Source organism: Falco rusticolus, chromosome 3, assembly GCF_015220075.1.
Source record: "Falco rusticolus isolate bFalRus1 chromosome 3, bFalRus1.pri, whole genome shotgun sequence".
Taxonomy (NCBI): Eukaryota; Metazoa; Chordata; class Aves; order Falconiformes; family Falconidae; genus Falco; species Falco rusticolus.
In genome coordinates this window covers 94035909-94059205 of record NC_051189.1, presented here as the reverse complement: position 1 = coordinate 94059205, position 23297 = coordinate 94035909, and positions in this window count along the sequence as shown.

The window sequence follows — 23297 nt, the reverse complement described above, 5'->3', positions numbered from 1 at the left end:
ACTTGACATTTTTGTGATGCTACCAGCTTGCATAGTCTCTCGCTTGCTTGTTCTCTAGAGAAGGGGGAAAAGAGATACTTAAAAATGTTGTAAACACGAACTGAAATATCTCTTCTTGAATCAAATGAGAATCAATGAAAGTGCAAACCTGAACAAATACATTATATGTTGACCCAGTTTATTAGATGAAGCCATTTACCCTGATTTGATTTATCTGGCAATACACTGCTCAGCTGTGAAATGAGATAAGAAGAGCCTATTCACCTTATTTACAATATTATAGTGACTCCTGCTAGCACCACTATAGTTAAGGATCTGTCAGCAATTCCATTACAAACACCATTTTTTTAGGGTTTGTAACATGGCTGTAGATTCATGCTTAGCTTGAACATGGCAATCCAAAACCGATAGATTCAATTAAAATCTTCTACTGAGTTCAATGGATTTTGGATTAATGCAGCACAATCTTAAAAATGTGAAAATCTCTAGGTAATTTTTTACAATTTTAGTCATTATTGCTGTGCCTTGGGACAAAATACAAAAAGGGTCATATCCCCTGATAGTGCAACTTTACTGGAGTCAATAGAGTTACAATGATTTACACCACTTGAAAAGCTGCCACTTCTGTCAGGGTTATATGGTCATCAAAGGTGATTCACACCAAGAAGTTCTTTCTGGGTATTATCTTGCTTTGCTGTGTTGTTTGGCTTACATACATTTTTAAAACCTCTTTGTTTTCTTAACAAGGGAAGAGTATGTCCCACACCTTCAGTGGGAGTTAAAGTACTTCTGACCCTGGAGCCTAGGGTTCAAATTGTTGTGTAATCCCACAAACCTTCCCAAATGGCTCCTGACCTGGGGGTTTCTACACAAAAAGATCCTTTCTGGTCCATACCTTTGTTCTTTTTTGCTTCGCTTTAAAACTGAAGCTTCCAAAGAAAAGTTCTGTTCTGGTTTTCCATCTTGAATGATTCGATGACTTTAATTTGTGAATGTCTTAACAGCTCAAAAAATGGTAAATATGACTGAGAAGAAAAAGGAGAAGGCTAGTGAGGTAGTGCCTGTTGAGGTCAAACAGTACACGATGAATGCAATTATACAGACACAAAATGGATTTTATCCATTTCACAGACAGTAGATAAACACTTATCACCTGCATCTCCCAGTGAGAGCTAATTAGGCAAAGCAAAGGCCTCTGCTACTCTGGATTTCATTTTGATTTGCACCTGTGTGACTGAAGAGACAGGATCACACCGGTCAGGACGCTTTCTCCTGATTTTATAACACAAAGCAAACCATGTTTTAAAATAGATGTAGTTCTTTAAAATAATGTCCCTTCTCCCTCATGGGGATTGCAGAGAAATTTGAGAGGGAAAAAGGTGGAAATGTGAATAAAGGAAGAATGTAACAAAGGTACGGTAAGACCTTGAACTTTAGTGTTGCCCGTTTAGCCACGAGTCTCCATTTCAGCGCACACAGAAATGGTAAAACCTCTGAGGCCCATGGCTGCCTGCCCCCAGCCACCACCCTCGGGGGACACCAGTGAGAGGAGATGGCGGCACTGCAGGGCTGCCATCCCTCCTGGGCCGGCCACCTCAGGGCATTGTCCGTTCGTGGCCTCACAGGTTTATTCACAAGTTTTCCAGAAGGAAACGGATAGCAATGGGCACAGGTGCCTGTGCTGGTGCGAGCGGCGAGGCGGCGGGGCAGGGGGAAGCAGCTCCCTCCGTCAGAGGGGTGCAGCCTGCCCAGGCCTCTCTGGCTCCCGCAGCGCTTTGTGAGGGTGAAGCATGGCAGCAGCCGGGAGGAAGAGCCCTGTTGCCCTGTCCCACTGCCCGAGCCAGCCCAGAGATTCTTGTCACCACCCGCTGCTGCCAGCGGGAGAGGCCTGCATGGGGGCGGCAGCAGCAGGAGGGGCAGCTCTGGGAGGAGTAAGGAAAGGGCCCAAGATGGCAGTAGCAGGAGGCTTGGGGCTTAAACCCCACCCTGCAGAAATTGTTTCTTAACAAAAAAGGCAAAAAGTGTTAAGGTAGGAGGGCTGCACAGTGGTGCTGTTCCCTGTTTTTGGCACTAGTGCCAGCAGGACTCAGTCTCCATAACAGCCCCCTTAGAAATGTGGAAGCAGCACGTGGCTGGGGCTTGGGGCCCACCATTTGCTGCAGGGTGGTGCTGAGGGTGCCTCGAGGAAGATAAAACTGTAAGAAATATTCTGGGTGCAGTCATAACTCCCTGAGCAGTGTCCCTGCTCCCTGCAGGTTCTGGACAGGAGAGGTGTCTGCCAGGGGGCTGTGAGGAACATGACAGTCCCCTTGGGGAGTCGCCTCCATCTTGAGAGCATCTCTGGGAGCTGCAGTGTGGGGACAGCTCCAGCCCCAGGGGTCAGTGGAAACGCAAGTGTTGAGCCTTTTCTCCCCTCCAAGGGGTATCTAGCTTTAGACTCCCAAGATTGTTCAAGGTCATAGGGCAGTTTCTTTTTTTAAAGTGGGCTCTGGCAGGCAAAAGCTCAGGATCTGCTGGGACATGGCCCTGCGCTGAGGTGCACCTTGCTGTTCGAGGGGGGACCTACCTTGGTGGAATCTGCAGCATGAATCAGCCCTGAGACTGGCCACAATCTGCAATCAGCCATCAAGCTCCAGTTTTATTGTGCTGGTAAGGTTTTCACTTTGTTTTCTTGCCTAATCAAAGGTATATCAGGTTTCCTTTCTTGGTTGTCTGCATTTCTAATGGTCTGAAACCTAGTATGTGGGTTATTTATGCTAGTTAAATGCATCCCTTCTGCTATGTAGGCTCCAGCACATGTGAACTGTGTGCAATATCAAAAAGAATTTGCAGAATATCATGATTGTATACTTAGGCAGGAAATACTATTTTCTGCTTGAACTTAGATTCTAGTTAATCATTGCTGCAGTCATGATGTCTTATTTGTGATGGGTTTGTTGCATCAGTCTTGTATGAAATATTCTGAAATAACATAGATAGTGCTTTTATATATTCTGTTCTGTTTTTTCACACTGCCTACTATGGTCAGAATCAGAGGGAAACACAATGTTTGTATTTGAGACCCTCCCTTGGTCCTACTGGTACAAAGCAGCAAAATTGTACTCTGTCTTTGTGGATTGCAGATTATATAATCTGCATATAAAAATTTCAGGGAAATGTGACTCATCTGTGTTACCTTATTTTGATGGGCAGAGACTAACTGGATGATGAGTTAAGAAAAACAAAATTACTTGCACTACTTGCATTTTCTATCAGAGCACCAGAATTCACATAAGACAGTTTTTTAAAGAAAAAATTATAAATTTATACATATGGAAAATATGCCATATTAATACTCATAAATGTGTGGGCTTTTCCACTGTGGCAGGCAGCTCCAACTGCCCACTTCAAAGGAATCCAACAGTGACTTGAAGAATATTCAGAATACCTGGACCTTAGAGAGAACATACCTGAAATTAGTGTCCTGAAATTCTATGCATCCAGAAAACACGGGAAAATCTTGATTTATCCTCTCAGTGTATGGCACTACCAAAAATCAGAAATTTTTTTTCTTTTTCTACAGACATCATGGGAAGAGCTTTGAAAAGACACAAGGGTCTCTGTTAGTGAGGATGTAGCAGGCAGATAGTAGAGGCCAGAAACTCATGAACTGAGATGGTCTTTCTGTAACAGTCAAGTTAAAAAAATGGCATTGTTGTTTGTCATATACGGGCACTGATTGTCATCAACATGTTCACTGACACAGTACATCACTAATCATTTGAATCGGGTATTTCCTAATTTTTAGGTAGAGTTGCAGATTTGTCTTAGTCAATGATGTAGGAAACTAGTTTTTTAAGTCTCACAATAATATTTGCCTTGTTCTTCAAGTGAAGCTATGTGACAAATGAATTGCATGCCTACACATTGAATTTAAGTGTTTTCATAAGCATCCCAGAGCATTTCTAGCACTTACTTTTCTGTGGCTGTTATTCTGCCAAACGCGTTTTCTGAAGCATGACTATTCCTTTCCTTCATTTCCCCAAAGATATTGATATGTAGGTGCAGAGAAGTGGAATTCCAACTGGGGCCACCAATAGAAACAATAACATACTAAAAAACAATCTAAGCACATAAAGAGTTTTCTCAACTCAAGAACTTGGAATTACTATGGAAATCTCAGTGCTGTGCCTTTTTTCTAGTAATACCGAGAAGTCGTACTCATGGATTAATACCATCCTGTATTAGAGACCGAACAAAAATAGAACAGAAAAACCTCTGCCTCAATTTGTCAAATAAGTAAAAAGTAAGAAGTAAAATGGAGAAACAGGCAGATTAGGGAACACAAGAAAATATTGGGTAGTTAATAGGAGTCATCTGAGGAAACTTTCTGTTCACTGCTGGTATGGATGTAAGAATGGCATTCTGATGTTTATAAATTCAGGATCGGTCGACAGGAAGTAACAAAATTTGTTTGCATGCTTCCCAGTCTGGAGGAAACTCCAGGCTGAATTTGCAGCTAGACATAGGTGATGTTTGTGTTGTACGGAGGCTGTGTGAAGGGGTTTAGTTTGCCTTCTTTTCCCAGATTTGCTACTACATAATTAATTCTTAGAAATCCTTTGCCTATTTAGAATAAACACAAGGAGAAATGGGAGAATGTTTTATTTTCAGGTTTTTAAGTAATAATATGAGCAGGTCAGTGAAGCACTATCACTTTTGTAAAGTTGTAGAAGTTGAGATGCTTTTCCTGTCTTTTGCTTGTTTGCTTGTTTGCCCGTGTGAGTTGTCTCTGGGTGTTTGGTGTTATTCTGCACTTTTCAAGATGACAGGAAGGGGAGGATGCTTCTAAATAATATGTTGCCCTGACTTCATAAGGCTTGTTTTGTCTGGCAAATGAATTATGTAAACCTTCTCCACCCGAAACTGTTTCAAGTCAATTAATTGTTGTAATTACTTAAGATTTCTTTTTAATGAATATGACTCTCCAGGGATTTGATGATATCCTGTCATCTGTAGGCCTGATAAATGAAATGTGATTTGTGGCTTGCTGCAAACTGAACCCTTGTACTTGAACAATGTCTCTCTTTCCTATGTGCTTATTAAACGGAAGAAATGTCCTTGATGGAATTAGGAACATGTGCTTTAGTTGGTCCCTTGTAAGAATGGATAGTATAGGCAGATAAATTTTGGCTTTTACCCCTTTTGTTCTCTCTTCCTTTAAATGTGGGCCTTGTTAACACATTGACAATTACTCAGACCAAACACATGACCCCAGTCAGGTTACCTATTGTAATTGAGACTGGCTTAGCTCTTCAATCTCTCATCTCCATTAGCTGCACTGAAATATGAAAGATAAGCAGTCCGTCAGTGTGGAAGGAGACCAACACTGTGTGATAGTTTTTTATATTACTTTTTGTACAACTCTCTTCGCTCCCACCACTTTGCAATCAGAATAACCAAATTTGACAAGCAAGGCACCCTCCCTTTGTTTTTATGCAATACCTAGTTTCCAGTGCACAATACATAGTTTCCAGTGCTTCTCAAGAAAAACAGCTGCCCAGCACTGCAGATAAAGACAAGCAATCTGAGGCAGCATGACAAAGAACCATGAAGTCTGCATTGAGTTACCACAAACAGTGTGACTGCTTATATATCAGTTTCAACTAGCCTATTTTCCCCTACACTGCTGTGTACATAACAGAATCTAATCACTGATGCTAGGAAAGTATAAAGCAGGTGGGTTTTCCTGATTTAAATTCCATTGGTAAAATGGGGATTACTGCTTTTATTGCAAGACCTTTCTGGAATATCACGTGGGTACATCAAGCATCATAAAATACATAGCAAAATGTAGTGTCTTGGTCATGGTTTGGAATGTAAGGACAATGAATTATTGTGTATCACAAGCAAAGATCACTTTGACCTTTTTTCAGTCAAGAGAGAGTGCCTCAGATACATGTAGCTATCTAAATCTGGCAGTCATGGGTAGCGTTAGTGTACAGAAAAGACAACATCCCTCATAATGGAAATTAATTAACAGAAGAAACTGCCACATATATTAGTTATGTAAGAAAAACAGCGGGGTGTGAAGGGTAGAAAGGTGAAAACTGTGAGGAAAGAGTGACAAAAAAGCACCAGACCAATATCTGGGAGGAAGATAGCATGGGGAACAGGAAAAAAACATTGAATTTTCACAGAAAGCTATTTTGCACTTTGTGGTTCAAAATCCAGGAATGATTGTAGCAATTTAGACAAAATGACATCAAACCCTGAATCTTTCCTCAACTTTTAAACCCACTTTTTTGTGCTGGAGTGAAAGATACTGTTCTATTCTTCCCTTTCTACCCAGCCTGCTCTTTTTTTTTTCTGGATTGGCAGGAGCTATAGGCAAGGATACAGATGTACAATGAAGTGCAAGGAACCGTTTTTCCTGGTGTGATGGACCCAGCTGAAAAAGCAGTATCTGGAAGTATTACGAAACTGATTGTCTTTGGTGCAGTAATTGGATGGAAGACATTCAGATCACCTTTGATTAGATGAACTTCTGAAACTACTGAGATTTATCAGTGCACAGATCTTATTCTCAGAGGACTCAACAGAAAGTGTCCCATTAACTTAATGAATCAGGCCGCAAGAGAACAACTGCTCTTGAAGTCAGAATGAGAGATTTCCCATCAGTGGCACAAATTCTGCCAATAAAGGCAACAGGATTTCTCAAGTGAAATGAGATTAGAATATGTCTCCCCTGATTTTCAGTAGTTAAATGATTGACTATCCTGTAATAGGCTAATTATTAGATTCCCCTTCAATTTTTGTGTTGCAGGAAGGAATGAAAGTTTTCTTTCTCTACCTAGACTGTGTGGCAGCTGTGGCAGTGTTTCATCAATGCCGTTGCATAGTCTTGACCTTTGAAAGGTGGTGTGGTGCATTCATCTTTCCCAACCTCATCTGCCTTCAGCAAGGTGTCCCCAGCTCTGGAACTTCTGGCAATTTGACAAAGGCATCTTCCTACATGTCAGTTCTTGTTATCCACTCTGTCTTCTTCACATATGACACACATGTCAGCTCTCATTTTTTCACCGCTTGCTTTGTTTGCCCCTTCACAGGTGGGAGATTCCACATCCTCTTTTTTGAGCCATTTCCAGGGTGGTTTTTATTTTCCTGTAATACCTTTGTGGCCTATCTTGACAACTTAAAAGATCCTTTTTGTCACTGATGGTTTGCATTTCTTCACGGAGAAAACCAGCTTTTTAGGGGCCTCGTTATCTAGCCATATTAAACTATCTCCATGCCTTCTTTACAAATGATGCTTTTCCAGCTACCATAGAAAAGTTGTTGATAAATGTTTTTGACATAACGCATATGGAAGTTGCTCACCTCAGAATGCTTGTTTAGTAACAGCAATTAGTACTTTTGAAGCCTCTTTACCTCTTCTAAAAACTTTTCAAGTACTGTTTGTTTCATCATTGTAAAATTGTGTGTTTGCTAAATATTAGCATCCTAATTTTACAGATGGCAAAACTAGCACCTACCTCCCACATGCCTTAGCTTAGGCTGTTTGACTGCAGTACTCTAAGTAGCATTATATGCGATGGGGCATTGACAAGAAGGTTATGCAAATGATTGATCACTGCCTCTCCTTTCATCTGGAAATGAAACAGTGAGAAGCAGAGACTGTAGAAACATGTTCTTGTCAGTCTTTCCTTCATAAAGGCAAGGAGCCTCTGACTGTGCCCTTGGTAGCTGCTCAGTGGTCTTGAAAGTTAGTTCTAGGGAAAACAACCTGAAGAGTTGTTTTCTTACTTACAAGGAGTAACTGCTGTCAGGCAAGTGGTCCTGAAAGCTGAAAGAAAAGAAAAAAAAAAAAAAAAAAAAAAAGAGTATTCCTCATTCTGTCACTCACGTGTTTGGACACTTGCAGTAAAGGGTTCAATTAAAAGGTGAGACAGGTAACATTCAAATTGTATATGATGGCTGCACATGCTTAAGTACTTACCTGAGGTGATGAAATTAAGAAAGAGATATAGTAATTTAAATAACTTTCAAAGCTTGTTTATACTGTCATATGTGGCATTTTGTACTACTTTACCTGTGTAAACGTAAACATTAATATGAGGTCAAAATGACATCATAAGTGAGAAGCAGATACTTACAATAAATGTAAACTTTGAAAATACCAAGTTGCTCTGATCTAATCTAACTAAGTTTTATACCAATAAATCTATTTGGATTCATTCTGAGGCTTTTTAAAATCCAGGTTTTCTTTCTACAATCACAAGCATAACTGATTATACCTAATACAGACATCCCATTGCTGAGGTGTCTTCCTGTATAAGACTAAACTATGCTGGAACACATACCAATAAAATTGTCTTTTCTAGGCAGTGGGATTTTTCTTCCAAATTTAGCAATTATTTTTTTCTGGTCCAGTTGAGAAGTTGCTAGCACAAAGCAGTGTGAATAGTCATGTTCATCTCAACTTTTAGAGTTCTTTTAATGCAGTCCACAGAAATGATTCAGTCAATGACCTTTGTCAAACCAAATCCATTACTTTGCTTTTACGTAAAGTTCATAGGGATAATTTGTGTTCTTAAAATAAGGAAGGTTTTTCAATAACTGGCTAAAAGGCAAACAAGATATCTGAAATTGTAGCATTAACTTTTATCACAATATTCTTACTGTTTTCTTCCACAGAATGGAGTTACCAAACAGACAAAGCTGTCACACTGAATTAGAACATGGTTCAAATGAAAAATGTAGAAGAATGTACAACCTAAACTTAAACAAAAGCTAAATGACATTAGCAAAGAAGAGGTATAAGAAGTCTTTAAAATTCTCTTCTCCATATTAGACAGTTTCCAGTAATAAAATAGAAGTTGTAGTACTTTATTATTATAATAAGTAGAATGCATGCTTTCAGAAGTTGCCTATAGGCACATACTTTTATGCTACATGGTAAACACTTTAAACTGTGTATCTCAATAATAAAAACATGAAGAACCTCCCATCTACATTTGATAAGCTCTTCCCTGTTATTTATGTATGTTGAGTGTAATAACAATGCCTCCTTCAGAGAGGTGATGTGGGCAATTATTAATTGATGTTTTATCAAGTTTTCAGTTTTTAAATGCAAAGTGTTTATGTATGTATGTATGTATGTGTCTGTGTATATTATGTGAATGTATTATTCTAGCTGTTCTAAATCTTTCTTCACTCTCTGCTCCCCTGCATCAAAATCTTATTTTAAAAATCATTGGTACTGAAAGTGTGAAATACAGTCAATTATTTGAATATCTATAAATCAGCCATCTGCGATGTTACACACTGTAACAAGGAAAAAGGAATCAAGTTTGCCAGTAAATGCTACTCTGACAAATCCAATTTTAAATATAATGTATTGCTAAGGGTGTGTTATAACAAGTTTCATGACTCTAAAAGGGCAAATAAGTTATTTCTCTCTTTACTAATTGCACTGTGTACGGTGATTTAGTATAGTTTGAATTTAAATTTTTAGTTCTGCGGTAATTACATTCATCTTAAGGAAGCTCATTCTAGGTTTTTGGAGATGTTAATTGCTTTTCCTACTACTGAAATCACCAAATCAAAAAAGCCATGCAAATGGCTACATTCTAAACAGCCAGAACACTTGAGGGGACAAAGGACAATGCGTTCTCTCAGCTAGTGGTGTAACCTTCACACCAATTTATCTGGAAATAGGTTTTAAGGAAAAGCATGGCAGAGATCTTCAGGAGTGTGTGTGCTTCTAAACAGGTTTTTGCTTGGTGTTTTGATCTCTCTCTTTTTTTTAGATTATCTTTGTCCTTTACAAAATCTCAAGATTTTGTTAAGGACAGCCAAGTAGGTGGTTTGTGATTATTAAATATACCACCCTGATAGTACACTCTGGAGCTTAGATGTACACATCAAGATAAAAGTCAGTCTAAAAGACACACTCCTCCATGTTGACCTACCCAACTCACTGCACAGAGGGCAGTTTTTCAAAAGATGTGAAAAAGTAAAAGACAGCCAATAATAATGGAGAAATAATGTCAGGCATAGACATAAAAATATATGCAAAACAAGTGTCGAGCCAGGATGGAGTCTAATACACACATAATCCCCTCCATGTACACACCCCCCCACACCCCCGCCCCAATTCACACCTCCTGAAGCAGGAGGAAAGTAGGATACTGTAATGCAGCACAGCTTCCAGTCAAAAGGTTACCCAAAATGTGAGAAAGACACTGCCGTGTACCTGTCCTAGCATACTGGATGTGTGCACCAGTCACAAAATAGAATATCTACATGGGATTTATTTAGTGAAATACAGTGTCTAAGTGATCAGAAACTACGATCCCTCAGAAATAAGGTAAAAGGAAGTTGCATACTGTAATTCCTCCCTATGGATGGCTCTCCATAACCTTGAGTCGGTGCATATCTACACACAGAAGATACATTTCATCTCTGGATATTCCTAGACTATAAGTCATGAATCTCTTTTGAATATGGGCATAGCTAATGCACAACAGCAAACACCTGAGTATGTAGATATACCTTTATTTAGCCCAAGTTAGAACACACATTCCTGTTGAGGTTTTTTAGTGAATGCAAATTCTTCAGGAGTTTCTATCAACTTTATTTTGTAATGAAGCTTACGTTTATATGCACCCAGATGAAATGTAAGAAGCACAAAGTCAGTTAAAGGAAAATCAAATAAAATTATTGTCAGGTAGTATCACATACAATGAACAAGAAATGTTTCCCTCAGTTTTGCTTTCAACTAATCTGAGTACACTGTCTCTGTGCAGTTCTTTCTCACTTATATCTCAACTATTTCCAAAAGGAGAGGAAAGAAGGAGCAGGATGCACAGAAGAAAAGCAATTTATGCCATTGGGATTTTTTTTAATAAAGAATTTAAAGGGCAATGTTACCGAAGTTCTGTGGGGTCTTGCTTGCATAGTTGGATTGGGTAAAGACCAAATTACTTATTTACTTAAAGTGTCCTTTATTGTTTTATGATCTGCAACAGTACATCATGGATCATAATCAGATGTACAATAAATAAAATTTACCAATGGGGTTACATAAAGAAATGTGCTTACCCTGATTTAAAGCACATTTAGTGTTTCCCCAGGGAAACCTGGCAAAGGTGAATGTTTGGGAAGGGAAGGTAGAATGCACTTGTGCCTGCCAAAGTCAGTCATCCAGGAGAATGTAGATACTGGTGAAATGTTTGTGTAGGGAAATCATGATTGAAACAACTGCACAGTCAAGGTAAATTAGTTTTTAAGCAGTCTAATTTCATAAAAGGCTGATTCCAGAGAACTGGCGAGGAGCAAGGACATATGATAATAACATTGCCAACAGTGCTGGAAGAAGGCTCCCAAAATAATTAAAATGCCATGTAGCTTAAAATAATAATAATTAATTTTTAGGTACTTTTTAGGTTACAAGCCTGTAGGAATTTAAGCCATGTTTTCAGGGGGTTCTTTGCATCTGTGAAGAAACTTTTAAGAAAAACTGTTGAATGGAAGCTCACATTTTTACTAAATCTATGTGGCTGTAGCAGCTTGCTCAAGAAGGCTGTTAAATATCATTATAAAATAATAACTTGGCAAGACTGTGTACTCATACACATTTATAAAACATACATGACACACAAACATGTTAACTTCTATCTTTGTATCAAAAACAAGAAAAAGAAAGGGCTTTTCAGAAATCCATAATTTTTCTTCATGCAGCAAACACAGGAATTTTCTAGTTCTACCAGGCTTTGGCAGGTAGTAAATCTTCAAGAGAGAAGTAAATAGTTCCTGTGCTATGGTCTTTGTATGGAATACATATATAAGAAGGAGAAAGGCGACCTTTTAACTCTACAGTATTAAATCCTTTAACAGAAAAAAAATAGAGAGATGGAGAGAAAGCCGGACAGATGCATTACTTAAACATGCTCCTTAAGAATTCCCTTGTGCTCCTGATTTCTTTTTCACCACCATAAGCTCTCTGCTAGGTGTGAAACCATAAGCATTTGAAAGCTTGTCATGCAGGTGTATTTCGTATACCTGCCACACTGTGAACTCACCATGTCTCTGGCCCTGAGGAGAAGTTCTCTTCCCTTGCAGCAAGATTATGTTTTAAAAAGCTGACTTTTAAACCTCTTACTGAATTTTTTAATGGATTAAATTCATCATGTCACCAGCTGCTGTGCAGCTAATAGAGCCATAAAACACTGTATTAAAGGATTACCCATGCAAAATTTCCTCTTGTGCTAATGTGAATTTTAATACTTTTAACATTTAGTTGAGATGGGAATGTCCAAGAACAGCTTGTTCAATAGGTTGTTCTATAAAATTAAGTTCCTCAGCTCATCACAAATGCCAGGACTCCATTAAGTTAAAATTTTACAGAGAGGCTAAGATGATTCACTGTATATAGCATTTGCAGGGAGGAAGGCAACATCTGCTTCTCCATTAATGCTATAAAACAAGGAAGTAAAACACACATGAGCATCGTAACTGCGGGGGAACTGGGCTGAACAGCTGAGAGCCCTAGCTCCAAATTAGTTGGAGGTCAGTATATACCATTATGTACATGGGGTATAAGAAGAGAGGGAATACAAAATCCCATTCCCTGAAGCAGGGTGACAACTGTAGGCCTGGAGTCTAGTCTCACATTAATGTAAAGTCAGGAGGAATTTCAAGAAAGCAAAATATTTAACGTGGGTGAGACGTATGGGGAAGAGAAGGGGTAGTCATGTTTTCAAAACAGGGATTGAGACCTTTAGTTTTATTCTTATCTATAAATGGTAATTAACAAGGTAGCATTTATGTACCTGAAATCATGAAGTGACTGCAACTAAGATATAAAAGGCTGCATTCTGAATTTCTTTCATCTGACAGCAACAAAATACTCTTCTACAGACTGTTGGGAGCACCTATAGGATTAGGATCAGGGTGCCTTTTCTGGCTTTTAACTCCTATTTTCTGCAGAACAGGCTCATTTGAAGGGATGCTAGCAGGCGTTAGCCTCTCCCCCGCTATCTGACACATAAGGATCACTTATGGAAACCACCACCATGAACTGATGCAATTCTTGTTTGCTGCTTGAATGAATACATAATTAAGCACTTGGACCTTGCTCAGACCCTTTTTTCCTGCCATGGGTGGCAAGATAAGCTTGAAAGAAGGGCAAAGAGCAGTCGAGAAATGGGACACCCAGTCCATCAACATCTGCACCGAGAGCGTTTGATAGTGCAGTTTTTGGGTAGAGAAGACTGTCAAAAATAAGGAAGACTAAGCTTTCTTGAGACCGTAATAGCACTTGGAAAGGAAGAATGATCAGTAATGCAGGCAAAACGTTCTGTGTTTTCAAATCACCAAGTAAAAACTGGTTTCTCCATATGGCACTTTGTCTGAGCACTGATCATCCCTGCACCAGCTAATGCATGGCAGCATGATGCCACACAATTTACCCTGTTGGCAGTGCCTTCATCATGCAAAAGGTGCTGCCAAATTAGTAACCACTGGTTCCAGGGACAGAGAGAGTGCTTCTTCAGTCCCACTTTGACTATTTGGGAAAGGAGGACACGCCTGCTGACAGTAGCCCAGACACCATGCACCTTGGAGAAGAGGTAAGTGTCTGGCTTTATCACCAAGTGATCCCAAAACAACCAGAGCAACACCAGCAGCAACCTCCTCCTTAGAAGCCTGTGCAGCTCTTTACCTTTGATAATTTCCTAAGAGGGTGATCTTCACAGTCAGGAGGCTGATCAACGGGCAGGTGGGGGCAGTAGGAACAGTCAATGGATTTTAGGTTACATCTCTAAATGCTTTAAAAATCCAGTGACAAGCAGTTGAGTGCCTTTTAAAATAACAGTGTTTCCAAATGAGGGACACTTTCCATGTAGCAAGTAGTTCATACTGCTAAATTATTTGACAAAATTTTGTTGTTGTTGTTGTTGTAGTAGTAGTAGTCGTAGTGGTAGTAGTAGTAGTAGCAGCACTAGTAGTAAAGGTTTCTGGTGCTCACTTTGGAATAAAAAAGGACAGTTATTTGAAATCCAATACAAGAGTGGTGAGGAAGTTTTAACAGGAATATGCTTGAGCTACTGTTCCTTACCCCAACCGAATTTTCTCCACAGCTCCATATTTTGTTCTCCATGTGTATTACTGTTCTGAGAGCCTGTCATTCCTTATCAGAATGAGAAAGGCTAAAGAGATAATATTTCAATAACATACTGGCCTGATCATAAAATAACTCAATGGAAATGTGTAACTGCCTCAGGCAGCACAGCAGGATAGTCAGCAGTCAGATGATTTCTATTCTGGGTTTCTTTTTTTTATGGTTACATTTTCTGTTATATCAGACATACCCTCAAGTCTTAGTTATGCTTTTATTCAAAAGGAGAACCGCAGTATAAAGACCTACAAAACTTATTATGATATATTACTGCAAAGAAATAAAAGTTGGTGCCACAGTAGCATATTGATAAGGACAGGCATGCCACATTAATTGACCTTTTTTCATCTCAGCCACCGGGGCTGAGGCCTAAGCATCTCAGTTGCTTAGCAACAGGGTCACTGCTTTCAGGCCTTAAATGCACCAAACAAAAATATTTAAGAAAAAATCAGAAGGTGCGAACTTATGAAGTCAGCAGATATTTGGCAGAAGAAAGTATTTTTTTCTATCCTTTTTTACTCCGTGCTGTTGATCATAATGCATAGAGGGCAAAAGGGAAACCGAGGTCTGAAGTTTTACTGATCTAGACAGACCAGCAAAATGGTACTGACACCACAGGCACATGTTCCTGCTTGATACCAGTCCTGATGAGATGCTTTTGATTTTTAGAACATCCATAGATGTTTACAAATAATTCATATGATTCTTCTATGTGCATAAAATACATGCATATGTGCTAAATACTAAGTGATCCTGAATAACATACATATACTTTTAGGACAGCAGGGTGCAGCAGAAAAATAAAGAGGCGTTCCTATTGTCTGGATCCTTTTTTAACATTCTATCATAAACATTAGTGCTCGCTGCTACGTTTAATGACAGGGCTTGAGGCAACACAACATCTCCTAAAGGTCAGTTCAGAGAGAAGTTTGTTTCTTCCCTCCTCAGCATGAAATACAGGAAAAAGTCAGCACTTCTTTTAAACTTTAATAAAGGCCATGGAACAAGAGTGCTTCTCTGCCAGAAATCAGAATCCTTGCTTGTGAGAGTAGCCAAATACTCACTGTAGGTTTTTCGTGAAGAGGAATCCTATTGCTGGAGTCAGGAAATCTGTGTTTTATTCCCAAATAATCATCAACAAAAATGATAAATGGCCTCATGAATTCCACTGTGCCTTAACATTAATCCTTTCCTAGCTTAAATGTAAATTGGGAGGCTCCTATTTTATCAGTGCTAATGTGAGTAACTGCATGGTTCTCCATGAACAAAGTATTTAATGTAAAACAAAAGTCCGTATTTTCCTCTTACAAAAATCAGTTAGGGTTAAATTTAACGTTAAATGTGGGTCACAATAAGGAGAGTTTTTGAATTGTCTTTATTTATAGTTACTTTAAGTAGTTTTCTAGACCTTCCCTAGTGTGTTTTAATCGTCTTTCACTGTTACTGCTTGGTATCAGAAGTGTTTGTATTGAAGCTTTTCATGGAATCATAAAATCATTGAGGTTGGAAGGGGCCTCTGGAGATCATCTAGTCCAAGCCGCCTGGATAAGATATGCGTGCACCTTTTCTTCTTGAAGTTCAACAGTCCCAGCTCTCTCAGTCTTTCCTCATATGACAGATGCTCTAATCCCTTAATCATCCTAGTGGTCCTACGTTGGACTTGCTCCAGGGTTTCTTGTACTGAGAAACCCAGAACTGGACCCAGCATTCCAAATGTGTGCGATCAGGGCTGAGGAGAGGGGAAGGATCACATCCCTCAACCTGCTGGCAATGTTCCTCTTAATGCAGCCCACAAGGCTTTTGCCCTTCTTTGCCCCAAGAGTACACTGCTGACTCATGGTCAACTCAGTGTCCACCAGGAAGCACAATTCCTTTTCTGCAAAGTTGCTTTCCAGCTGGTCAGCCTCCAATGTATGCTGGTGCCTGAGATTATTCCCTCCCAGGTGCAGGACTTGGCACTTCTCTTTGTTGAATTTCAAAAGGTTGCTGCTGGTCTTGTGCTGTACTTCCTGAACATGCACCTGGTGTATCAGCCACTCCTAGTTTTGTATCATCTGCACACTTGCCCAGATGCACTGCATCCCATTATTTAAGTCATTAATGAAGATGATAAACAGTATTGGCCCCAATATTGACCTCTGAGATACCCCACTAACGACCAGCCTCTAACTGGACTTTGTACCACAGATCCCAATCCTTCAAGCCTTGCATTTCAGCCAGTTATGAGCCTGCCCCACTGTCTGCTCATGAACTTCTACTTCAGCAATTTGCCTATGAAGGAGTTATGGGAGACAGTGTCAAAAGCCTTACTAAAGCCAATTTAAACAAAAATCACTGCTCTGCCCTCATCCACCAAGCTAGTAATCTCATGGTAGAAGGCACTCAGCTTGGTGAAGTCTGATTTTCCCTTCATAAATGCATGCTTCTTTTCCTCCATGCTTTCAGAAATGATTTGCAGGAGAATGTGCTCCTTTGCCTTCCCAGGGATTAAGGTGAGGCTGGCCATCTTTGTAGGTGCTTCCTATCAGAGCCCATGGACTTGTGTATGTACATTTTTTAAAATGTTCCCTAACCCAGTCCTCTTCCACTGAGGGTAAATCTTCCTTGCTCTAGAACTTTCCCACCGGTCTGAGAAACCTGGGATTCCTTAAGGCCAGTCTTACTAGTAAAGACCAAGGTTAAGAAGGCATTGAGTACCTTGGCCTATTTGTTGTTCTTTGTCACCAGATTAAATGCCTCATTCATCAAAAAGCTTGCATTTTCTATAGTCTTTTTTTTACTGGTGATGTGTTAGCAGAAGATATTCTTGTTGCCCTCTACATCCCTCACCAGATTCAGTTTGATGGGCTTTGTTTTATCTTGCACGATCTTTGCATACTCTGTGTCCATATATTCCTCCTGGGTCACCTGCCACTGTTTCCACCTCATGTACACTTCCTTTTTATGTCTGAATTTTGTCAGAAGCTCCTTGTTCATCTGTGCAGACGTCTTGTCTCCTTTGCTTAATTTCCTACTCATTACAATGTATCATTCTTGAGCTTGGAGAAGGTGACGTCTGAAAATCAACCAGCTTTCTTGGACCCATCTTCTCTCGGGGGCCATTTCCCATGGGATTTTTTCAAGCAGATCCCTAAAAAGGCCGAAGTCTGTTCTTCTGAAAGCCAGGGTTGTAACTCTGCTTTTAACCTTTTGTGTACCTTACCTTTTTGCCTTTCCCCGGTTAACAGTGTTTTAATGTGAGGAAAAAGGGACAGTGAACTGATTTACAGCTAGAAATAGCAGACGTGTTGCTGTGATTGCAAATTGTCTAGAATATGAGAGGATTTTAAGAACACATTCTAGGCAGCAATGCCCCAGCAAGCTCTCACCATATTATAATATATAATATGCCCTCTCTTTCACATCAGTTGTATTCCTAACAAAATGACCAAAATATACACACTTTATTGTTGTCCAGATTAGCAGACAAAATGGGCATCTCTGTATTGCTTTCTAATCCTAGTACCCAAGTGGGGGATTTGGACGCCCTATTTTGGTGCTTACACTTGCGTAGTAACTTCCAAAATAGAATTACCACTGACTGGAGAAACTGTGCATCACATGAGAACTGCACAGGACTTAGTGATCAAGCTTTACCTATGATATGTTGAAGCATGTTGTCTACACAATACATTTAATGAGGAAAATATACAAGAAAATCCATGTAGAAACTGTGATAATGAATGTCATAGACATTACTAGTAGTCTCCTGAACCCAGCTTTACTTGTATAAAATTTTAAATGTCTGTACACTGTGTCTAGGGATACCTTTGGTTTGATAATATTTAACAGTTTTATGCAGGGAATGTAGGGATTTGCACAGTTGTTGTTTGAACTTACTGTTGATTTTAAATATGATCAGCAGGATGTTTGCCGTGAACAAAAGATCAGCCTTAGTAGAATTCCTTTTGGCTAATGGAGTTTAGCCTTCTGATATCTTCCTGAACTTCAAAACGTTAATCAGTTGTAACAGGTAAATCAGCATGTCAGGCTCTGTCTCTACATCAAGATAGGGTATTAAATATCTATTACCCTTCAAAGTTAACTGCTTTTGGCATTCATTAATACTGAAGATGGCCAAATACTTTTGATGAACTCAAAACTGGCCTACACTTAGAAGTTTTCTTAAAGTGTGACTCTCAACGGTAGCAGTACGAAAGTGACACAGCTACATGGGTAGAAGTGTTAGTGTAAATGTAGTTATACAACAGGCATAGCACTCCTGCTGCTGCTTTCATCTAGGTGTCCTGCGTAAAACTTCTCAGCAAAACGACTCTTTTACTGGTTAGTGTAGGTAGATTAGGTGTACGCTACTCAGCAAAATGTGATACTTCTAATACAATGCCCAAGTAAATTTCCAATCTGGACAGAGAAAGACCAGTGGAAACCTAGGCTACAAATACGTCAAAACATACATGATTGTGCCTTTAAATGGTGATACCATGATCTGTAGCTATACTAAGCCTAGATTTCAGTTCCAGCAGCTTCCAGAGCAGTATGCTTACTTTTTAGTTTCAGTTGTAAACTCCTAGAAGGTTCTGCAGATTATTTGGCTCTGCAGATGTTTACCATGATGGTGAAGTTCAAGTCAGAGAAGTCAAGAAGTATCACAGGTGAGTGTCCTCAGGTATATCTTCACTTTCCCTACAAAGTTAAACCAATTTTGTGTGTTCACAGGTGCTGACTGATCTTTATGAAAGTAGTTTCCAGGTGATCTCTCAGACGAGTGGTACATTTCAATCCCCTTTTATTCTGAAGGAGGATAAAATATTTTCCTAGTCTGGGTACTGATACATGGCAGCAGAGTATTGTTGCTAGCGACATGTTAGAAACTCATGATTTTATAAAGAGAGAAAGGTGCGGGGTTTTTTCCTCATTCAGAAGGGTGAATTGCATGATGCCTACTACATATCACCTATTGCAAAAAGTCTCAGAAAACCTTAAAAGGATCTATTTCTCTTAAATCAGTCCTGGGTTTTGATCATTACCCTGGGGGTTCTTCCAGGGTTCTGCAGTACCACTGATAGGTTTCTGCTGTGGAAATGGTTTGCATGGGCATATACAGCATAGTGCAGAACACAGGAAGATTCTACAAACACTTTTGTAAAGTAGCAATAAAATGCCTGCCATCAGGCTACATTAGCGTTTGAAAATAATACACAATTAACTGAAAAATTATTGAATGTACAAGCTAAGATTCACTAACAATTGATGGTAGAGCTTGTAACTAGGGAACTTGATTGTGCAGGTTTTGTCATTGCACTTACTATTCTTCTGTAATTTTCTATTTTAATAAAACGTATGCTGGGAAGGAAAAGAAAAAATAGCTTACAAACTTCAGGGTTCTTTCACTTCTGTATACATGAGTCCTTATAAGGATAGCATTTGACCAGCACAGGCTGGAATATGGCCACCCCAACCAAGGTCACTGAAGACAAGCTGTGAAACTTAAAAATATGATATACAGGAACATTTTAAAGGAACTTGGGCATTTAATGAGTACTGAACTACTAAGGTACAAAACAGCAGTACATCCTTTCTCCAAGAGTTAAAAAACATAGCAAAAAAATAAAATACTGCACAAACTCTGTTGTACAAAACCTGATTTTCTCAAATATTCACTCACTGGTTAAATGAAAGCCATTTGCTACAGAACAAAAACTCTAGTGCTTTTCCATATTATGTCAAATACTGACCCATTAAAATCTGGCTTTTTAGCAATATACTTATTTAGCTGAACTAAATGACTGTTTTGTGAGGAATAAAGCATTTATTAAAATCAAAATATAACAGTACCAAAGCTAACCACTTCACATCTCTCTGCAAATTCTGTTAGTCTTCAAGTCTGTCAGGAAGAGCCAAGTATAGAAAGGTTCCTCATGACTCGTTCTGGAATTTCCGTACAGTTCAGAAAAATGGTTGAAGTTCTAGCTGGTTTCCCTTGCCTTGATTTCTGGAATGTGAGGAATAATTGGTATCTATGTGAATGGTCCTAGACCTGCAGGGTTGAAACAGAAATTCTTGAAAAGATAAACAATGAGAAACAGTGATCAGTAGGACTCCACAAGAGGACCATTGAAGTGAGTTATGCCGTTATTGTCACAAGCCAATAACCAGTATTTTTAACACACCAGGGGTCTTAGTTTAATTTGAAACAGCAGCTTAGCAAAGTCAACAAGCGCACAAAAGTACCAAAGAAGATCCAAAACCAAAGTAAATTTTCTGATGAAAACCACAGTGAGTAAAGAAATGCTGGACTCTTGGTCCAGTCAAAGGATTGTCAGTACCTACACAGTATTGGGTTCATTTTATATAGCACTGGATAACACTTTCGCTGCACTAATTTGAGGTCAAACTGCTCCAGAGAAACAATTTCTTCTGCCCAGTCCCTTTGAGCCACTTTTCCTCTGGTAGCCTTGCAGGACTCAGTGAGAAGTTGCTGTGGTCACTCAATGCACACAGAAAAGCTGATTGAACTTTTTACCTTTTGGTTATGCTTTTGATCTGTAGTTCACATGATCTCATTAAGACCATATTACTTATCTTAAACTTCAGATACTTGACCATTTCTCACAGTAGCCCCAGGGTGGGTGCGGTGTAATATTGTTCATGCTGGCTTCCTGGCATGGCAACATGTCATAAAGTACCTGCTGGGGTATGACAGAAGAGGTAGGTTGGGGGATGGAGGCTGGAATAAAGAGGCTCAGACACTTAAGAGAGCTTGCGAGGAGAGGTCAGTGCCCATCAGACAGTAGCATACTGAATCCCAATTACTCAGGAATGCTCAGCATGGGCTGCCTGACGCAGTCTGCAATAAATCTTATGGCAGGCATTAGGAACACCTGGTTTCAAATGAGAATGCTTTTCTTAGGTCCACCTAAATCAATCCTCTTTCTTCCCCTTGCCTGCACTGATCTTTATCTAGCGAGGGAAGGAAGGGGAAGAAAACCAGGCAGGTGATCTTATTATGGGTCTTGTCAGCCTCACTAATGCAAAACAGGTAACAGGCAGAAGAGACAAAGAGCAGAGGGTTTAACGAGTGCGATAGCTCCTGTCATCTACCTTGCGATTTGAGAGGAGCTTCTTTAACAACTGCCTTCAAATTGGCACATGTCACAACACTGGATTTTGTCCAGCCCACACTCAGATGTCAGATGAGCTTGATGGTCATGAGTCCATCCATTAAAAGCCTTTAACACTGTTGACCTCCTGGATATCTTGGGTCCATTGTTCTACCTAGAGAAGAAGCAGGAAAGTAAACACAGGTCAGCCACTGTCCGCTCTGCTGATCTAAATTAAAATAGTGATGGTGATTTCAGAGATCTGAGTCTGGCCACACTCACCATGGTCCTACCCTCTTTTTAAAGGGCAAAAGGATAGCTCCAAAATTAAAATTTTTTAATAAAGCCATAAGTAGTATTATTGACTGTTTACAGATTTGTATCTTTTAGCTTTGCTGTCTGAGAAGATGTAAGCTCTGATATAAGTATTTTCCCTGGACTGGAATATCAGTAGGATCTTTCTCCTCCAGCCTGCTCTCATAAAGGGTGCTTAATCTCTCAGAGATCTCTACTGTTCCGTGAAATTCTGCAGATACTGGTCAATAGACTCAAAATTTACCAAGGAAGGAGAGATATACACACACATGCACACAAAGAGATAGAAAATTATTCCATGAGCTTATTCCTTGGCAAGCAGCCTGAAAATCGGTCAGTGGCAGCTGGGATTGTGGTTCAGCATATTGGCCATTTTTTCTTTCTAAGTTTTCTTTTATGCCTCTTCTTTTCTTTCTTGCCCCCTCCCCCTCCCCCCCCCAAAAAAAATATTTTTGTTTTGTTTTCCTCAAGATGGGATTTTCCCTTCTGAAGAACTCCCATGAGCTCCCCTGAGAGAATTTCCCATGTAAAAGGTAAACATACAATGCAGTTACAAATGGAGCACGTACTCATGGCCTCATGGTGGCCTATAGATATGTGACCTAGCATTGTTGCCTGTCAGCATCCATTGCAAACAGACAGCCAGTTCTGACCCTAGCAAACACAGCTGTAAATTACCATGACCAGAAAGGCCAGTTTAAGGTCTTATGCAGGGAAGGAGACAGAACAAAGTCAACACACTTGCACTCAGTGGCAGTTTGGAGCTTTCTGCCTTCCCTGTTGCACCTTATCAGTAGCAGCTGTATTCCCAAGAGCTCCAGGCAGAGGGCCCGCTTCGTGTGCCAGCCTGAAGCAGCATAGCTACCCACGCTGTTGGCTGTGTATAAAAGGCACTGGAAAGCCTGCCATGTAGGATCGTTTCAGTAATGGTTCTCTCTGGGCTACCTAACTGATAATCTTCTCCTCCTGATATACACAGCATAGTGTATGCAAAGCTACAGGAGCCACTGAAAAACTTCACAGTAAATTAAGTACAATTAGCAGAGTAAACATCACCACTGCTAGCATCACAGTCTTGTAATTATTCTGACAGCACTTACTATCTGGGCCATTTCTCATATCAGTGGTCTTTGTAAATGTGTATTGTCACAATAAAGTCCCTTTTCAAATAGAGTATCCCAGGGTACAGGGGAGACTTGAGGAAAAAGGGGTGAGAGCTTCTAATTCAAGTAACCATTGCTGTCCCACTCTGGAGAGTACCCATCAGGCTGTGTCAGGTGATGCCAGAAGGATAGCTACAAAAAGAACCCATGACCTGGTTCTTCCTGACTAAAGCAGTGTTTAGATGCTGAATTTTTGCCTCGTGTCCAGATGGCACTGCAATACAGACTGCAGGAGAAAATCTGGCTGGTGATCTAAACAGGCACGTGTCAGGCTGCCCATGTCCAGCAGCAGCAGATCTCTCATGGATCTTGGTCCTCGGCCGGTCTGTGAAACTCAGTGTCGTTACGGGATAATGTAACTGAAGTGTCAAACCTTTCATACACAGATCAAGACAGATTTTCTCATTGCTTGGCAGCCCCTGTTCGTTATCCATTGGTGCTTACAAAAGCGCTCTGCACTGAGCCTTAGGCTTACATTTAACATCCCTCACCTAAAGGGTGTGCCCAAATAAGAACCAGCCTGGCTAGACCAAATCCTGGAGTTTAGTGTCTGAAGTG